This window comes from Macaca thibetana, chromosome 3, assembly GCF_024542745.1.
Source record: "Macaca thibetana thibetana isolate TM-01 chromosome 3, ASM2454274v1, whole genome shotgun sequence".
Lineage (NCBI taxonomy): Eukaryota > Metazoa > Chordata > Mammalia > Primates > Cercopithecidae > Macaca > Macaca thibetana.
This window is the reverse complement of record NC_065580.1, coordinates 107,309,408-107,327,356: the sequence shown is the minus strand read 5'-3', so window position 1 is coordinate 107,327,356 and position 17,949 is coordinate 107,309,408. Positions and strand designations below refer to the sequence as shown.

Genomic DNA, 17,949 nt, shown 5'->3' with positions numbered 1-17,949 from the left:
GTGCATGCGTTGTGTGTACATGGCAAGGTATCGCGAGGTGGTTCTATGACATTTCTGGATAAAAACTGTATGTGAAGAGAAGGTAGGAGAAAGCAAACTCACAATCAAATAAAAGTAGAGAGGGGGAAGAGATGAGATTGCAGTTGATTATGGGTCTGGCAGCAGATGTTCTACACGAATCCAACTCGCTGCAGCCAGTCTGTTTCTATGGCAACAGAATCAGTAATTATTGAGCCCAGGCACTCCCCCCTTTCTCCCAACAAGGTGGAGGCTGATGAATATGAACTATCTCCAGCCCATCACCAGCTTTTTCTTTTTCTTCTTGTCCTTATTTGTTTTTTAGTTCTTTATAAGAAAAAACGGGAGATATTGAGAAGTACCAAGAAGGGGAGCTATGTGTTTATTGACAAAAGAGCATAGGACACTAAAATAGAAACGAAGTTATTATTTTTCTCTTGTGATACTCTAAGAGAAAAGCTCTTCCTAGAAAAGCCGATGATCTCTGAAGATGCTAAATAAATGAGCAGGAGTTTCCCTGAAATGGAGGCGCCCTTTGATTGGCTGATCTTTCCTCGACTTCTGCCAATCGGAGCATCCCTGGGCTCCAGCTCCATAAACATAAGCAAAGCTACATGCTTATTCCTCTGGACTTGGAGTGTATACCATTCAAAGGTGTGCGGCAGGTCTCTGTTCACATGGCTCAACTGGAAACCTGTTTCATGAACAAGCTTACTCAGGAACCATCTGGTGGTATTCCAGCACATTGTTCTTCAGGGGGACGACTCTAAGTCGCTTTGTGGTGGCAGCAGCTTAGAATCAGTATTTGTGGTTGGGAAAGATGGACTTACGGGAGCTTGGTGAGTAAACCTCCGTCTGACACATCTGTCCACTGGTATTAGCAGCCTGAGCTAAATGTAGCTTTGTCCTATTGTCTGCCGAGAAAACTGAATTGGAACAAGCACATGGAAGAGCGGGCATTCAAGGGTTCCCATGATGTAGGAGACTCTGAATTCAAAAGACTGCATGCTTTGCTTTGGTCTGATCCGATTTGTAGTTGACTGTACATTATACTTGGACATTGGTTGTCTTATTAGGATTAGTGTAAGGAGCAGAGTTCTGCTTTATTTCCCTGGGTGTCGATGCATTTCAAAAGAAAATGCTTTTAAAGCTACATTAATAATAAGAGTCAACCCTGTGTATTGCTAGGAAGAGAGAAAAAGGTGCAGGCACGGAGCCCGGAGCTCCTTGAATGTATTGCTGGTGTTTGCATTGTGAAGACAGATGTTATTACAATGGTCTGTCAAACACTTCTTCAGATCCCCAGCCACGGAACGAAGCATCTCTTCTCCGTGTGCCACTGTTCTCTGCTTGGGAAATGTGTAACTGAGCTAGGTCATGTCCTTTCCTTCTTTTATGAAACCTGTCTCCAAACTGAAATGTGTTTTTTAATTAATTGCAAAGATAAATTGAAGTGCAGTTGGAAAGATTTTAGCAGTCAAAAAGCATGCTTCAAAATGACTCTATTTTGCATCCTTTCAAACCTCTGAAAAACCAGAGAGGGTTTGCAAAGTTATATTCAAGGATTGGCTCTCTGCCAGGAAAGGGATGCTCTGAGCTATTGCTCTGCTCCCTGGGGTTTAATTTTCTGACACTGGTGATGAAATTTTCAATTTCGTTGGGTAGAAACAGGAAGAACTATAAACAGGCAATGGAGGGGAGCATGGGGAATGAGAAACTCTTCGCCTGTAGGGACCCTTCTAGCTGCAAACTTAAAAATGTATGTGGCAAGATGCAATCCAAGCACAGAGCAGGATTCCAGACCAGCTATAATCATTCTAAACGGGGAGAGGAAAGGTATTGCCATTGGCTTGGGTGCAGAGAGTGGGGGATGAAGTTGGGGCTTCTATCTCTGCCTAAGATCTTTTCCCCTGTTTGTCTCCTGATTTTGAGGATTCATCACTGTTGCTTTTTTTAAAAAATGTGATTTCCTGTCTTATGTGCCTGAAAGTGTTATAGCACACTTGATGTCTTCTATTTACAGTCCACTTGACTTCAAATAATGGAGAGAGGAAAAGAGAATGATGCATTATCATCTGGTTTATGAAGAAATGCACATGAAATAGTCAAACAAGAGAAATCTTATTGGTTTGTCCTTTTTTAAAAATGTCCTTTTGCAGAGGAGAATGTTGTGGGTTTTCACGTGGCTCTAGGATAGAATTTACTTTATCCTAAATGGGACCTGTGAGGAATGGTTAAAGAAACAAAAGAGCTAGGAATCTTGCGCCTGTAGAAGACTCAAGGCAGGGTGAGGGCGACTGGGTGTCTGGGAGAGACCTTCTACTCTGTCTGTTAAAGAAGTAGGGCTGACGTTGCAGGAGAGGGAGAATTTCCTAACTGCAGGTGACAGTGCATCAGGGACACCTGGTCACTTGACAAGGTCAGTGACCTGTTTGTTAGCCGAAGGCCTTTCTAGAGATATAGGCTGCTCTCTGATCCCATGAGGCTCCAGATGGCTGCATACATTGAGAATTCTGCCTGACTGGAAGAGCTTGTGTGCGTGTTAACTCTGCCTGCTGCACCACACTCCTCAGTACACCTCGATGCTCGGTTTTTAGGAAGTCTGGTTTCTAGAGGATGTGCATTAAGTGACAGTCAGCTCCTTAGAGTCAGTGTCCATTTTGCCTTGGCCCCTTCTCTCCCCCAGTAGTGTCACTTTACATGAGTGAAGTGCTGGCACCTGTTGGTAAGAATGAGAGAAGAAACCAGCCTTTTATGGAAGCAGTAAAAAATGTTTATGAAAAAAATTCTAAAACAGTAGTTCTTAAGCTATTATTGGATCATGGAACTCTTTAAGAATGTGAAAGCTATGAACCTCCTCTCTGCCCACACCCCCCAAATGCATTCATGCATAAACACATAACACTTTGATTATCAGGCATTTTAGGGTAAAGCAAGATCCCTGTCCTGGGGGAATAGCCAAGAATGTATCATACCCTGAAGTTCATCATCTCCTTCTTTTCATATGGGTCCGCTAAATGCTGCAGCCCCATCTCAATCTGTCCTGACCATTTAATGTGTGCCAGGCACTGCTCAGTACATTTTATATGTAGATATAATAATACATTGAATCTTCCAGCAGCCCTAATAGGACTAATGTTTTTTGCCTGTTTTAGATGAGGAAATTTAGTTGCCAAAATATTAAGGACCTTGCCTGTGTTTATCCAGCTAGGAACTGACAAGTGCTTGGTGTTTCATGCATGTTGATGTACTTGTTGCTACATTCATATATGGAAGAAGAGTGAGTAGATAGGGGAAGATGGTTTCATCAACCTATCAGTCTGTCAAGTGGAGTCAGACCATAGGTAGTTGAATTAAACAGTCATCACAATAATTAAAGTCAAATTGAAAAGGCATTTTGGGGTGGTTGGGTGAATTATTAATAATACTATTTGGGAAGTTTGAGCTAAGAAAAAGCTCATCACAAAATGCCCCATTGGTTGTCCCTTTATGTTACGTGCGATGCCCCATCTCATTCCTGTAGCATTTTTACCTGGTATGATTTGGGTCAATTAACCTAGGAGACCAGTTCCTCCTGGGCCATCTGGGAGAGGTGACAGGTCACCAGTGTCCCATGGCTGCCCTTTGCTTGCATTTGCCAGGAATGATTTGCAGTGGCCAAAGCAATGGCGAGGGTGACGAACAACCAGGAACCACCAGGCAGCCAGTTTGGGGGTGCCTATGAACTGCAATGGCTGCAGGAATCACCAGGACTACCATGCTTTCTCAAGACCTGTGAGCAGGGGAGGTGGGCCCAGCTCAGAAATAGAAACTGTGTTCCTCAGAGTTCGAGGGAGAATTGATGACTGCTAGGGCAATGTGGAGCTGGATGGGTGTGTGAGTCCTCCACTCCCGGTTCAGCCACTGCATCTCCCCTTGTATCTGTTTTATAAATGGATTCACAATGAAGATGTAACAATAAAAAATGAGAAGGAAGGGGTTAGGCTGCTAGAAGGAAGAAGAAAAGCTGTTCATCTTATCAGGATGTCTTATCTGATATAAAAAAATAAGCAAGATTGCAATGCTAAGTGGAAAGGAATCTGTAGGGGTCATGGTAACAGGTTTTTACAACGTGGGTTCTTGGCTATGCTTGCTAGTATTATGCACTTTCTAGTATTATACTAGGTATGTAAATGTGTAGAAGACATTTTAACAAGTGTACAAAAAATGTACTACAGGGACAATATAGCAGATCTCATTCTACATCGATGCTGTCCAATGGAAATATGATGCAAGTTATGTATGTAATTTTAGTTTTTCTAGTAGTTCACCTGAAAAAAAGTTAAAAGAAACAGGCCAGTTAATTTTAATGATATGTATTATTTTACCCACTATGTCCAAATCATTATTTCAACTTTTCTACAAAACTACACATTTTCTACAAAACTATTTTTCTACAAAACTACAAAATTTCTACAAAACTATTAACAAAATATTTACATTGAATTTTTCATTTTAAGTCCTTGAAATATGACATGTGTTTTACATTTACAACACAACTCAATTTGGATACTGGATTTTCACAGGAAATCTGTATTTAGATCTCATAAAATTCATAGTTAAAAAAGTAGATTCATGTGCACAAGTTGTTCCAAACATACATCAAAGTTTTCCAATAACTGAATTGAGTATTGGTTTTTAAATTTAAATGAGCTAAAATTAAATAAAATTTACAATTCAGCGGCACAGTCACACTCACCACACTTACTCCCCAAGGCTTCCCTAGCCACGTGTTTAGTGGCTACTCTACTGGATAGTGTGGCACTAGGATCTCAGAACATTCCTCGCGCACTAGGCCCGTAAATTCTCTCACTCCATCATCATGCCACGGCACCTCTATCTCTTTTACCTCCACAGGGTACCTGGACCACCTGCTCTGGTAACAGAGAAACAGAATGTTAGTATTCACAAACATACTAACTTTTGCTTTCACCATTGCTCATAGTGAACTCAAGATGGACAGCTGAATCTTAGTTTCTCCATTACACTGTTTGGCAAGGGGGGATTAAAATAGTATGCTGTTTCCTCTTACAGAAAGTCAGTACTCATCCATCTGTGGCATTTCTTTCTTAATCCTTACTTATCTTGGCCCTGCTATTTACTGTGCTCTGTGGCCCCCTCTGTCAACTCAGTATGGAACATGGGTTTAATTTTAATTATAAACAAACCATAACTGAGAAGGTAACTCTGCTACAAGCAGATAATTCTTCATGAAGACAAGTATAAATTCAGGCTAAGGAGTGATTTAATTGCTATCATCTCATTCAATTCTGCAAATTTTGTTGAGCGAGAAAATATTGACTAAATAATTCTTTCAGTTAATTTGGTCTTCAAATCCGTGCCTTCAATACCAGATATTATCCTATATCTTCACTCCCCCAAACATTTATTTTAACGTAAAACTCACCATGAAAGAGTAATCAATCTCTTCAATAACTACATCAAAACCATCCTGCAAAGCCTTCCTACAGGCAACTAGTCTTAGTCTTCTAATGATGTCCCCAATTGATGATTTCACCCAAATCAAATGGACGAAATGAGTGAACTTTGGAAAAGTTTAAGAGGACTGAGCTTAGAGTGAGCTTTGGCCTCTCATTTGGCCTCCATTTGCCAAAGCTCACTCTAAGCTCAGTCCTCTTAAACTTTCCTTTAATAAAGAGCTCTATTAAGAATTCCACAAAACATTAAGAAAAAAAAAATCCATGTGGTTGAATACTATCTTTCCTATCAGGAATGCCTTCTGACCCAATGGTCCCCATTTCCTGCATTTTGGACAGAATTCCAAAGAATGCCTTGTGAATGTTGGTTGGAGTAAATTGTGTGGGTCCTTTACAACTTTTTTCTTTTGATAATATTACTTAACTTTTTGTAGTGAAGCAACACTGGTGGAACAAATAGATTAAACCATAGGCAGGGTTGAATATCAGGGCAAGATGAATTGCTTTGCATGTCTGCTGATTTTCAGCCAAGCCGAGGCTTAATACTCTCAGTCATGAGTGGAAATTAGTGATTTGGGATTTCAGTGAGTGCAGAGATGCTGGGAAGTAGCTGAACATCACATACGTAGAATTATCATTACAATAAGTATCTTTGGATTACCACAGGATTTGGAAGTCTGCTAATTTGCTAGCTCATTTCAAGCAATCTGTGATATTCTAGAAATAATGACTAGAAAAGTATTCATATGATGGCGAGCAGTAATCTAGAATCCAAGGCTTTAGAGTGTGGTTTCTAGTTTAGCAACTAAGTTTTGCAAGTTATTTAACCTTTGTGATTCTCAGCAACTTTACATGGGTAAACTGAAGTTTAGACTTGGTGACTTCCTATGGCATATATGTGTCAAACTTCTGAACTATCTATCCGTCTGTCTTCTGGCGCCCATGTTCCATTGAAAATAACAATCTTTCCCGGTGTATCCAGATCTAGCTTCAGAATCCTTCTTAACACAGCACTTAGTCAACCACTAGTGAGAGATCAGAATTGTCTTACAGCTGAAACTGATTTTTCATCCCTCTCCTATGTCCTTGCTTCAGCTCAGGGCCTTGTGCAAGACTTTGAAAAGAAGCATACAGGGAATTATCATCAGTATGCAGGGTTTTGGTGATAAGGCAGACAGCTCTTTACTCATCCTCTTGCTCAGCTGTTCCGTGGAGGTGTTGCCATCTGACAAGGAGGGCTGCAGCCTTGCACTTTGGGAGCTCACTTCTCTTTTCCTTTAAGCTGTAAGTGATGAGAGACCTGTCAAGGAGAGCTGTTCACTGGCATCATTCCCAGACCTGGAAGTATAATGAAATAAAGTTTCTTTCCAACTTGGATGGAATTCTTGCAGCTGAACATTTAAGATAGCATCTGGGGCAGTTCTGACATCCACTTGCCTGGTTGGAAAGAAGCACCCATCAGCTAATGGAACTCAGGCCTTCACACTGGTAGCCCAAGTCAAGCTGCTCTGGGCAACTCAGTTCTAACTAAAGTCTTCCAGGTCACAGGTCCCAGCAGGTGAGATGGAGCCCCCTCCTTGCCTAATGAGCCAGCAATTTGAAGTCTGCATTTCAGAAACTTTGTCATATACAAAGAGGGATATCAAAGCAGGAGCTGGTTTGAAAACCACCAACATTGGTACTGTCCCTAAACCTAGACTACTTCATGCTAAAGGTTCCAGGGCACTCTTTCTAGTACCATGAGGGTAGTAGCAGGGCCATACCTTTTAGCTTTAGAGAATGATGGTGGGATAAAAGCCACATCCTAGATTCCCTAAGCCAGGGTCAAATATCTGGGCAAAGCAGGCATAAGAAGCTTTGCAAAGACCACCTTATGAGCCATCCTTCTGTTGCCTCTAAAATTTTCTGAGAACTGGGTAGAGGGACTCCTTAATCTCTCTGAACCTTAGCTTCCTCATCTGTAGAAAGAGAAGTAGGTACGTTTCCCATGAGGCTGTTAACAAATGAAAATATGAATGATGTCTGTGTGAGTGATTACTAAATTAGAATATGTATGTGAGGAGAAAATAGTCTGATTCCATCCCTTGGGTAGAAGCCATTTATTTTTCACGTCTCACAGAATGTCTAGTTCTGCTCTTTTGCCATGGAAGGGTCTCTCTACTTTCAGATTATTCTCCTAGATAATCCTGAGACACCACTCCAACCCTGCTAGCACTGGAGGCCACCCAGAGGGAAAGGCACTACACTTAAAACCCAGGGCCTGGGTCAAGTTTCAGCATAGCCACCAAGTAAAATTTAGGTTTCACCATGTTGCCTCTCCAATCTTTAGTATTTTTTCTCCTGGATAAAATATAGATCTTATCAACTCTATCTGGTACATAGAAATGTTTAGAGAGCACATTTATTAATATATCCCATGTACTCTGTGGATTGTAAAATAAGATCTTACTATTATGCTTCAAATCTAGTATCTCCTAACTCAGCCTTGTTTATTAAGGAGGAATAATTGGAAACCTATTTCTAAGGTAGCAGAAGCTCCAGAATGTGGAGCTACAGCGATGTGTAGTTTCCTGGTTTTGGAAGCCAGTCAACATCAAATGATATTGTGCTTCTAGGGAGATGCCTGGCGGCATTCAAGAAGGCTGTGACCTGCCATAAATAATCGGTGGCTTTTACATTTGTAAGTCAAGATGTTTTTGGTCTCGGCAGATGGTCCATAAATCTTTCTGGATAGCTGAGTTTTCGCCATCCTAGCCCAACTCTTTCTTCTTCTTGAAGGCATAATGTTTGAGAAACGTGTACATTTTTGGTTCTTTCACATGCAGATTCCCAGCCACTTCTTGATGACTTTCTTCTCCACCCCTCCTCCACTCCCGCTGGCCACGCACTTCATACCCATGATGTATTCTGTCAAGAGAGGAGAAGGGGTGATTTCTTTCTCTGTCACATCTGGACATCTATTTGATATAAACCTATAGCATCCTAGATCTTGAAGTAACCTGAGTCGTAGGATGTCAAATAGATTTCATCTGGTGACAACTTAGGCCCTCTGGTATGGCTTGTTGGGGCTGTACATCTGGGCTCCATGAGCCAACAGGGAGTGAGGGGAGGGTAGTAGCATGCAGTTACCTTATTACAGGTAAAGAAAGTGAGGTTCAGAGACCGTCATTGACTTGCTAATATCCACTGTTAACAAGAGACAGAGTTCACATTTTCTTGCTCAATTTATTCAACAACCAATGTTTGCTGAATGCCAGTCCTTTATCAGGTACTGTTCTAGGCCTTGGGATTCCCAATTGTGAGTATATATGGATTAACCTGCATGGAGATTTATTTTTCAGGCAATCATTAGCCTCAGCGTTGGAATTCCCTGGAATATGGAAGCTACAATAAGAAAAATTTTCAACAAACCACATTTATTTATGTATTCACTAAGTCATCTGTGCATTCACCTATGCATTCATTTCCATGCCTGTTTACATAAAGAAAATTTATCCACTTTCAAAAACTGGGCCTTTGTAAGAGTTGTTTGAAAACTACTTGAAAGTAATCAGTGAAAACAAATTGTCCGACAGCTATCTTTGCCTTCCGCCTTCCTTCCCCTCTAAACACCCAAGAGAAACTGAACTGTAAAAACAAATTCAAGAGGTGTACACTATCCTAGTCTTACAAAGCAACCTACAAGTAGAAACCTGGGTGGACCAAATTTTTTCAAAAGTTTCTGAACTGTTAGAACTGTTAAAAGAGAAAGAATTTGTACCTATGGTGATCTAGAACTGTTGCAGTTCCATGTGACTTGGGTAGAAGTATAAATGGCAATGGAGATGAAAGTCTCTTATCCCCAAATTTGAATACTGTAGGTAAATATACAATAATCCTACCCACTGTGTATGGTGATCTGTCTCTGTCTACCACTCTGACTCCCCATTACTTGCTTCAAGGCCAGACCAATCTCAGAAACACTTGCACTGATGGTTTTAAGAGCTGCACTCTCTGTGTGCCAGGCATTTTGCATATTCCTTTAGTGGGATTTCTTAAACCTTTTTTAAAATTTTCAGTGTAGTGATTATTTTAAAATTACCACATGGCATGCTCTGTCAAGCAACAAGTTTTATTGAAGAGTACATCCTCCTATGCTCAAAGGATAGAGGGCCAGACTCAGGGAGACTCCAATTCTCAGTCTCTGTCCTTTTCCTAACAGTTTCAGTAGCGTGTTAAAAGCAGTATTAAAAGGCATTGTGTCACAGAGAGAGTTAGCTTATTATCCGGTTAGTAAGTGGCAGAGTGAAGTTCAAATTCAAGTGTGTCTGATTCCCAAGCCCACGTTTTTACTGAGGTCAGGTGCCTCCATTTCAACACCAACTGTACGTAGATCTATAGCTAATACACTGGAAAAGTAATCTCCAACCTGGGTGCTCATTCTTCTGAAGGGTGTGAAGACCTTTCAGGGGAAAGGAAGGCATGGATAATTAGCCTCACAATAATCCATTTTCAGATTCTCAGCTTCCACACATACATTAAAACTGATCATTTTGCAACCGCACCTGTGGCTTTCACACCAACTTCTCCCAACCGCTCTTCTCTCTCTTGATAAAAGAAAGCCCCCCGCTCACCTCCATCAGATCTTACTATGGTGTGTTGCTCAAAGTATATAAACCTTCTCTGAGAGCCAAACAAAAGGACTTGTGACCTATCTTTTAAATAAGGAACCATAAGTGGGTCCCTGTCACGTTAAGAGATGCATTCCCAATGGGATACTTCTCTTGGGTTTGGAAATTATGTATCAAAATTGGTAATAAAGTCATGTTTAAATTAGTTTATATTAATAATAATTATGCTGTTAAGCTCAATCAAGAAGAAAAGTTTTATTAGAGCCTTCTGTTCACAGGAAGTATTTTTTAAGTTAGATTTTAGTGTGTATGTGTTTTTGTTTCAGAGAAGTATGATAGGATGATTAATAAAAGACTTTTAAGCATAAAATTCCATTATGATAAAATTCTGTATGAGTAAGATTGAGGTAGAGTGGGGAAAATGGGAAATAAAATGGGAGTTTGGGTTCTAGGTCAGGCATTAAAGGATGATGGCCTGTGGCCTGCTGCCTGGACTTGTAAATACATTTTATTGGGGCACATCTGTGCCCATTTTTCTGTGTACTGTCTGTGGCTGCCTTCATACTGCAGTGGCACATTAAGTAGCTGTGACAGAGACTGCCTAGAAAGCCTAAAATATTTGGTATTGAGGCTTTTACATAAATCCTATTGACCACTATTCAAGGAGGAAAATAATTATTATGATTTCCAACTATTCAAGTAGAGATTATTCATGTATTTTTAAGTGAGTGATATGGATCTCAAATTACTATTGTATGTATATTCAACTATATATTTAAAAGATGGCATACAGTTTTATCTTTTTATTTTTGAGACAAGTGTCACTCTATTGCCCAGGCTGGAGTGCAGTGGCACGATCTCATCTCACTGCAACCTCCGCCTCCCTGGTTCAAGCGATTCTCCTGCCTTAGCCTCCCAAGTAGCGGGGATTACAGGCATGCGCCACCACCCTTGGCTGATTTTTCTATTTTTAGTAGAGACATGGTTTCACCATGTTGGTCAGGCTGGTTTGGAACTCCTGACCTCAGGTGATCCACCCGCCTCAGCCTCCCAAAGTGCTGGGAGCACTCCCAAGTGCTCACGTCTATAGACGTGAGCCACAGCACCCAGCCAGTTTTATCTTTTAAATGTCAATATTGTAGTACACTGAAAATGATATTCTTTGAAACTATTTCAACTTTGATGAAAATTTTCTGTTGTTTTGTTTTGTTTTTGAGACTCGCTCTCACCCAGGCTGGAGTACAGTGGTATGATCTCAGCTCACTGCAACCTTTGCCTCCTGGGTTCAAGCAGTTCTCCTGCCTCAGCCACCCAAGTAGCTGGGATTACAGGCATGTGCCACCATGCCTGGCTAATTTTTTTTTTTTTTATTAGAGATGGAGTTTCACCATGTTGCTCAGGCTGGCCTCGAACTCCTGACGTCAAGTGATCTGCCTACCTTGGCCTCCCAAAGTGCTGGAATTACAGGTGTGAGCCACCACGCCTGGCCTGATGAAAAACTTCAACTGTTGACTTAAAAATGTCTGAGCCATACATACAGTTTTTAAAATAGGGAGTGGGGAAGTCACTGCCTTAGAAGACAGGATCACTAGTGTGGCTTCCATAGTTCAAGACCATCCTAATGATGGGCCGGAGCTTGTTTCCTTCTCATGGGGCAAATTGAGGCCTATGTGGGCATCTCAGCCCTCACTCAGGCTATTGTTCTGCAACTTAGAGGGTAGCTGATAGAGACATAGGGCCCTAATGGGACAGTGTCAAAGCACAGTCCTCCTAAATGTCAGGCCTCAGTTATGCAGATCAGAAAAATTTTCCCTATACTAGCACTTCTAATTAGCCAGCTAGGGTAGAAAAAGAACAGCAGTCTCCCTCCAGGAAGCGGAGGGCTGGCTTTTTATCAGGATGTACCTGTAGGATGGATGGGAGACTGCACCATGCTCTGGCTTCACCAATTAGGTTGTACCACTCAAGTGGACATTTAAGTCTGCTTAGAAACCTTGATGCGTGTTATAGATTGAAATATGTCCTCCTCAAAAATATATACTGGAGTCCTGGCCAGCCGTGGGTGGCTTACACTCCTAATCCCAGCACTTTAGGAGGCTGAGGTGGGTAGATCACCTGAGGTCAGGAGTTCGAGACCAGCCTGGTCAACATGTCAAAACCCTGTCTCTACTAAAAATACAAAAATTAGCCAGGCATGGTGGTGGGTGCCTGTAATCCCAGCTGCTCAGGCTCAGGAGGCTGAGGCAGGAGAATCGCTTGAACCCAGGAGGTAGAGGTTGCAGTGAGCCGAGTTCGCACTATTGTACTCCATCTAGCCTAGGCAAATATATGTATATATAGACATAGATATATAGATAAAGATTGAAGTCCTAACCTCAGAAAGTTCCATTATTTTGAGATAGGGTCTTTACAGGGGTAATCAAGTTAAGATGAGGACATCTGATGGACCCTAATCCCAGTATGACTAGTGTCCTTATAAAAAGGGAATACTGGATGCAGAGACAGACATGCATAGAAGGAAGATGATGTAAAGAGACACAGGGAGAAGATGGTCATCTACAAGCCAAGGAGAAAGGCCTGGAACAGAGCCCCTTACAGCCTTCAAGAGGAACCGACCCTGCTAAGGCAGACTTCCAGCCTCCAGAACTGTGAGACAATGAATTTCTGTTGTTTAAACCACCCAGTGTGCCATACTTCATCATGGCAGCCCTGGCAAACTGATAGAGTGCACTCAAAAGCACAGTTTCTTTTCATGGACTTTCCAAAGCCCAGGGACTTCTGTTTCTTTTAGCTGTGTTTGGAAATTGCCACATGGCATGGGCCATCAGGATAGGAATTTTTATCTCCTTCCCCTAAGAGCAATTAAGGTCAAAGACTGGAGCCAGAGCTCTTGGGTTTAAATCCCATTAGCTGTGTGACCTCTGGCCCAAATGGTGTCTCTTATAAAATAGAATAATAATACCTGCTTCTTAGATTACTTGGAGGACCAAGTGAATTAATAACATGTAAAACTCTTGGTGCTCGGCACATAATAAGTGCTCGACAATGAAACGTTCATTGCCATTGTTGGGGGGCCAGAAAGCAACCAGTGCCTAAGAGCACCCCAGACTCATGAATCACACAGCAAGAAAGCCCGCATGCTCCCCTGGAATTCTAGAAGTTTTATTTGTGAAATTACCTTACAAATGTTGGAGAGGTTTTAAAAAAATCTCTGCTTGTCTTTTCTCTTGTTTTATCCTGTCTTATTCTTGGAAAAGTTAATATTTGAGAATAGCTAGCATGTCCTATTAATCCTTTTTTTTAAAAAAGGATCCGCTCTGACACCAGTTGGCAGTTAAGTTTCATCAGTCACTCGAGATTATGGATTAACTCTCTGATCTTTTTACCCTTCGAGCTAATTAGCCTCTGGACAAATACGGCTAGTCACAGAGGCCAAGCACAGCTGACCAAACACATTTCAAAGAGTAAATTTAGTGAGTAAATAACACCACGCTTAGATCTCTTGGTAATACTGCTTTTCTGAATCACTGGAATCTGGATGTTTCCTTCCCAGGGAGAGGTGGAAGTGTAATGTTTACAACCCTTCAAAGCAACAGAAAAAAATGTAACAAATTAAGTCAGCTACTTCTTCCCTTAACTCCTCCTGTTCCCCCATTTAAAATTATTTCTTTTCTTATGTCTTCAAATAACAAGCTCAGTTTGACTTTAAATGGCTTAAGTGTATCCTTTGGGACAGTTGTTTAATAGACCTCTCTCAAAGGGAGGCTTCCCTGGATGCCCAGCTGAAATGTAATTTTTCTCAGTTTAATTTAATTATCACCACCTGCCAAAACTTTCTCTCACCTCCACAAAGCACCTTGAACAGTTCATGCCTCACCTTGGTGGTAAGGCCTGTTAAGTACTTGTAGATAATTATCCTCTTAATGTTTGGTGAAACTTAGTATTTCTAGAACTTTCATTTTTTGCTGAAGAAGACTTCTCCAGGTAGTGCTTTCCAATCTCCCTTCAAGTTGAAATGAGTCGTACACACAACTTCACCAGTGAGGCCTCCATACCTAGGTTTCCACAGTTGCAGGGAGAACATGTCCCAGGGGTGGCCCATCTCCTTGGCAATGGCAGTGAAGATGGTGTGTCCATCCTGATGTCCAGCTCTGTCGGGCACCAGGTAGCTGGAATGGCAAGGCTCCTGGCCTCTCCCCTGATATCTCCCTCATGTGAGCAGCCTTACACTCTGCATCCATGTTCTGAATGCCACGTTTCTTCCTAATCCCACAGTTCAGAGTTCTGGAGAAGCGGGAGTTCCAGATTGACTGGCCAGCTCTGACGCTGCACAACCACATACCTAAGTAACTCAGGTTTTGTTTTTTGTTCTTGCATTCAGGAAAAGAGAAGACAGGAAACTATTGTGCTCTTATTTCAGAAGAGTGGTAAAAGTGTGGTCGTTTTGTCACTTGTTACCAGTATTCAGTGATTCAACAAAACCTTTATCAAGTGAATGCTACATGCCTAGTAATATGCCAGAGACATGGAAGGAATTCAAAAAGAATACAATCCAGCTTTTGCTCTCAGGGATCTTAGAAAACAGTGAAAAGCTTATAAGGTTGTAAGCAACATTAGCTAGTTAACCACAGAGGGGGAAGCCTCCAGTGGACTAAGTTACAGGCCACAGTTTTGTGGCTACCACATTTGGAAACAGCACAGTCCACACTGGCATGGTTTTCCCAACCAGTTTATCATGTCTGCTGCCCAGCCGCATCTGGATAAATTGTGTAATATGATTTTATTGTATAGAATGCAGTGCATCTGTGTGTATTTGTCGAAGGAAGATTACCAAGAAATAGTTCATGGAACAAAGAAGGTATTAGGACAGCATACAGCATGATCCCTGGGGTGTATGTGTGCGTGTGTGTGTGTGTGTGTGTGTATGTGTATTAAGTGTATGAATATATTTGTGTGTGTGTGCATGTGTATGTGTGTTTGCATGTATAAGGAAAGCCTGAAAAATGAATACAATGCTATCAAGAGTGGTTAATGCTGGAGAATGAGACTGGGGAATCCAGACGAAGAGGTTTATTTTTAGTATAGTATTCTTCGATACATATTTTTACTATCGGTATGTTTTGACTTTTATAATAATTTTATTGACATCAAAGTGGATTTTTGAACAACATAAATCTTGTTAAAATATTAATAAAAATTAAACCCCTTACAATAATATGAACAGGAAAGCGACTCAAGGGGTTCATAAAGGGAATGTTTTACTCTTGACTTTAATTATTAAAGAAATATGACTTATTTAGAGTTTGTTTTGGAAATATTTAAAGCAGTGATTTTCATCCTTTGCTGGATATAGTCACCGGTTGAGTCTTTTAAAAATTGAGACCCAGCCCCAGGATGATCCCAGACTTTCTAAGCCGGAATTTCAAGGGAGGCTTAAGCAAGTATGTTTTTAAACAGCACACACAGACACACACACACACACCCCCCACATACTGCACACATATATCACCAGCAGCTTCCTCAGTCAATCCTGATGTGCACCAACTTAAGGTATAAAACTAGGGAAGTGATGAAAGTGGGAGGAAGCAGTTGTGGCTGTAAACATACTGAGTTAAACTGCTTGTGAAATGACACAGATCTTAAATTGGGTTGAAAAACAATATACAATATCATGAATATTGAATTTACCATATATCATTATCACCCAAATATGAGAAAAAACTAGAAATGCAAGAAGAAATGAACAAAAATATAGCTGGACTGACATTCATTACACTATTACTCTATTATGTTAAAATATAATATATAGAATACTTCAGTAATATAAATAACATGTCAACTAATATGTACGTATTGTATGGATACCTTTAAATATAGCTGTGATGGCATATCTTTACATTGTAACTGTATTATGTTAAAATATAATATATAGAATACTTTAATAATATAATTAACGTGTCAACTAATAGGTAGGTACACACTGAATTGACACCCTCCCCTGAGAGTAGGCCTTATTTTTCAGTATCCATGCAACTTTTTCAAAAATGCATCACTTACATGGCTAAAGATCCTCAGTAAATTCTCAAAGGCTTTTAAATAATCACTGAACCAAAGAGGAAATCTAAACTGCTACTAAAGATTTAAAAAATGATGACAGTGAGAACATCGCATGCCAAAACTTATGGGATATAGCCAAAGCTGCCCTCATATAGTATATTTGTAGCCCCAAAATTACTATATTTAAATTATGTATATAGAAAGAATAAAAACAAATGAACTCAGGATATAACTCATGTTCGAAAATAACAAAAGCACCCAAAGAATACAAAAGAAAAGATAATAAAAGGCAATAAACTAGAAAATAAAAGAAATAATAGAATCAATAAGTGAATCTAAGAACTATTGCTATTAAGGCAATTACTTAATAGAAATAATTGACAGTCTATCAAACAAAATATAGAGAAAACATGAGAATTAACAAAATTTAATTGAAAATGACAGAGACATGGAGCTGATTAAAATTTAATTAATGAATTTAATCGGTGGCAATATTCGTGTGCTTTACAAAACTCAATTAGTACACACAGACACGCATGCCTGCACAAACAAAATAACCATAGGCTACGTGTGAATAATATATTTGGGATAAAATATATACATTGCTAATAAAGCAAAGTGTCATACTTTGCCAGTTGAAGTATAGATTAGTACAGTCTTTCTGAAAGTGGCAATGTTTATTAAGAACTCAAAATTTTCTGTGATATTTATCCTTCCATTCCAAGTCAAAGAGTTCATCCTAAGAAAATCAGAGGTGCAGAATAAATATTCTTTGATATTTTAAGAGACCTTAGGAAGACTCATGTCATGGGAGTGAGCTGATGATATGAATGGTTGTGGGGAGAAGTAAAACCAATATTTCATCTAGAAAAAATAGCATGGAATTATAAACTTAAAAATAATTCTGGAAGACTCTACACCACAGTGCTAACACTCATTATTGGAGTGTAAGGATTACAAGTGATTTTTAACTTCTTCCTTTCATTTTTATATTTCTTCCTAATATTATTCAATTAGAAGGTAGTATTTCTGTAATTCAATAATAAAATTACTGAAACAAAAATTTAATATAAAAATAATGGAAAGGTTCTAGTAACAGGCAAAGCACATACAAAAATCATGCCTGCATAATTTATCAAGACTGAGGATGCCACCAAATCCTAATGTTCCCCGGTTAGTTTGTTCACTTTCCATTTCCCTGAAAGGGACATGAATGAGAGGTGGAGGGAGAAGATATTAGCTAGGATGTGTTCTCTTTCCAAAACCTGAATTCTTTTTTATTTCGTGTTTCCATCATTGGGTCTTTTATCATTAATCTCTAAGATGTCAGCTGTTCATCGCCAGGTGCCTGAATCCCTACCAGAAACTCCTTTCAGTGTTACCTATCCAGGGACATGAATTTCTCTTGCTCTTTCCTTTCTCTGTGCTCTCTGTCCCTGAATCTGAGCTTTCTGGAAGTGGTCAGCAGCACCCTCCCTTTGCCAGAAGTGCAAAGTTTGGCCAACACTCCCCCTAGTGGCAATTTAACAAACTCCTGAACTGACCAACCAAAAGCCAAGGCCCAGCACTGATGCCACGCTGGGTTAACTGGGGCACTTGTTAATTAAAGACGTATCACTGGACCCTACCTCAGGAGTATGGCCCAGAAATACGTATTCTTTTTTAACAAGCATCTCAACCATGGGCTTTTGTCCCATTTGTACCCTTCCTTTGTCATTTTTGTGGAATACATGGTGATTGGGATTCAGTGTTTTATAGAAAACTTGATTCCAATTTTTAGTACTGAA

The 17,949-nt window shown here is 40.2% G+C and overlaps 1 protein-coding gene and 1 long non-coding RNA gene across 10 annotated transcripts in view; both read left to right on the top strand.

Moving 5' to 3' along the window:
* ELMO1 (engulfment and cell motility 1) overlaps nucleotides 1-17,949 on the top strand; it is a 578,919-nt gene that overhangs the window by 446,526 nt on the left and 114,444 nt on the right. The gene's annotated exons all lie outside the window — the stretch shown is intronic.
* On the top strand, nucleotides 647-16,435 carry LOC126950145 (uncharacterized). The gene is made up of 2 exons (XR_007724066.1): nucleotides 647-857; nucleotides 12,589-16,435. It is a non-coding gene; the product is annotated as an uncharacterized LOC126950145 (long non-coding RNA).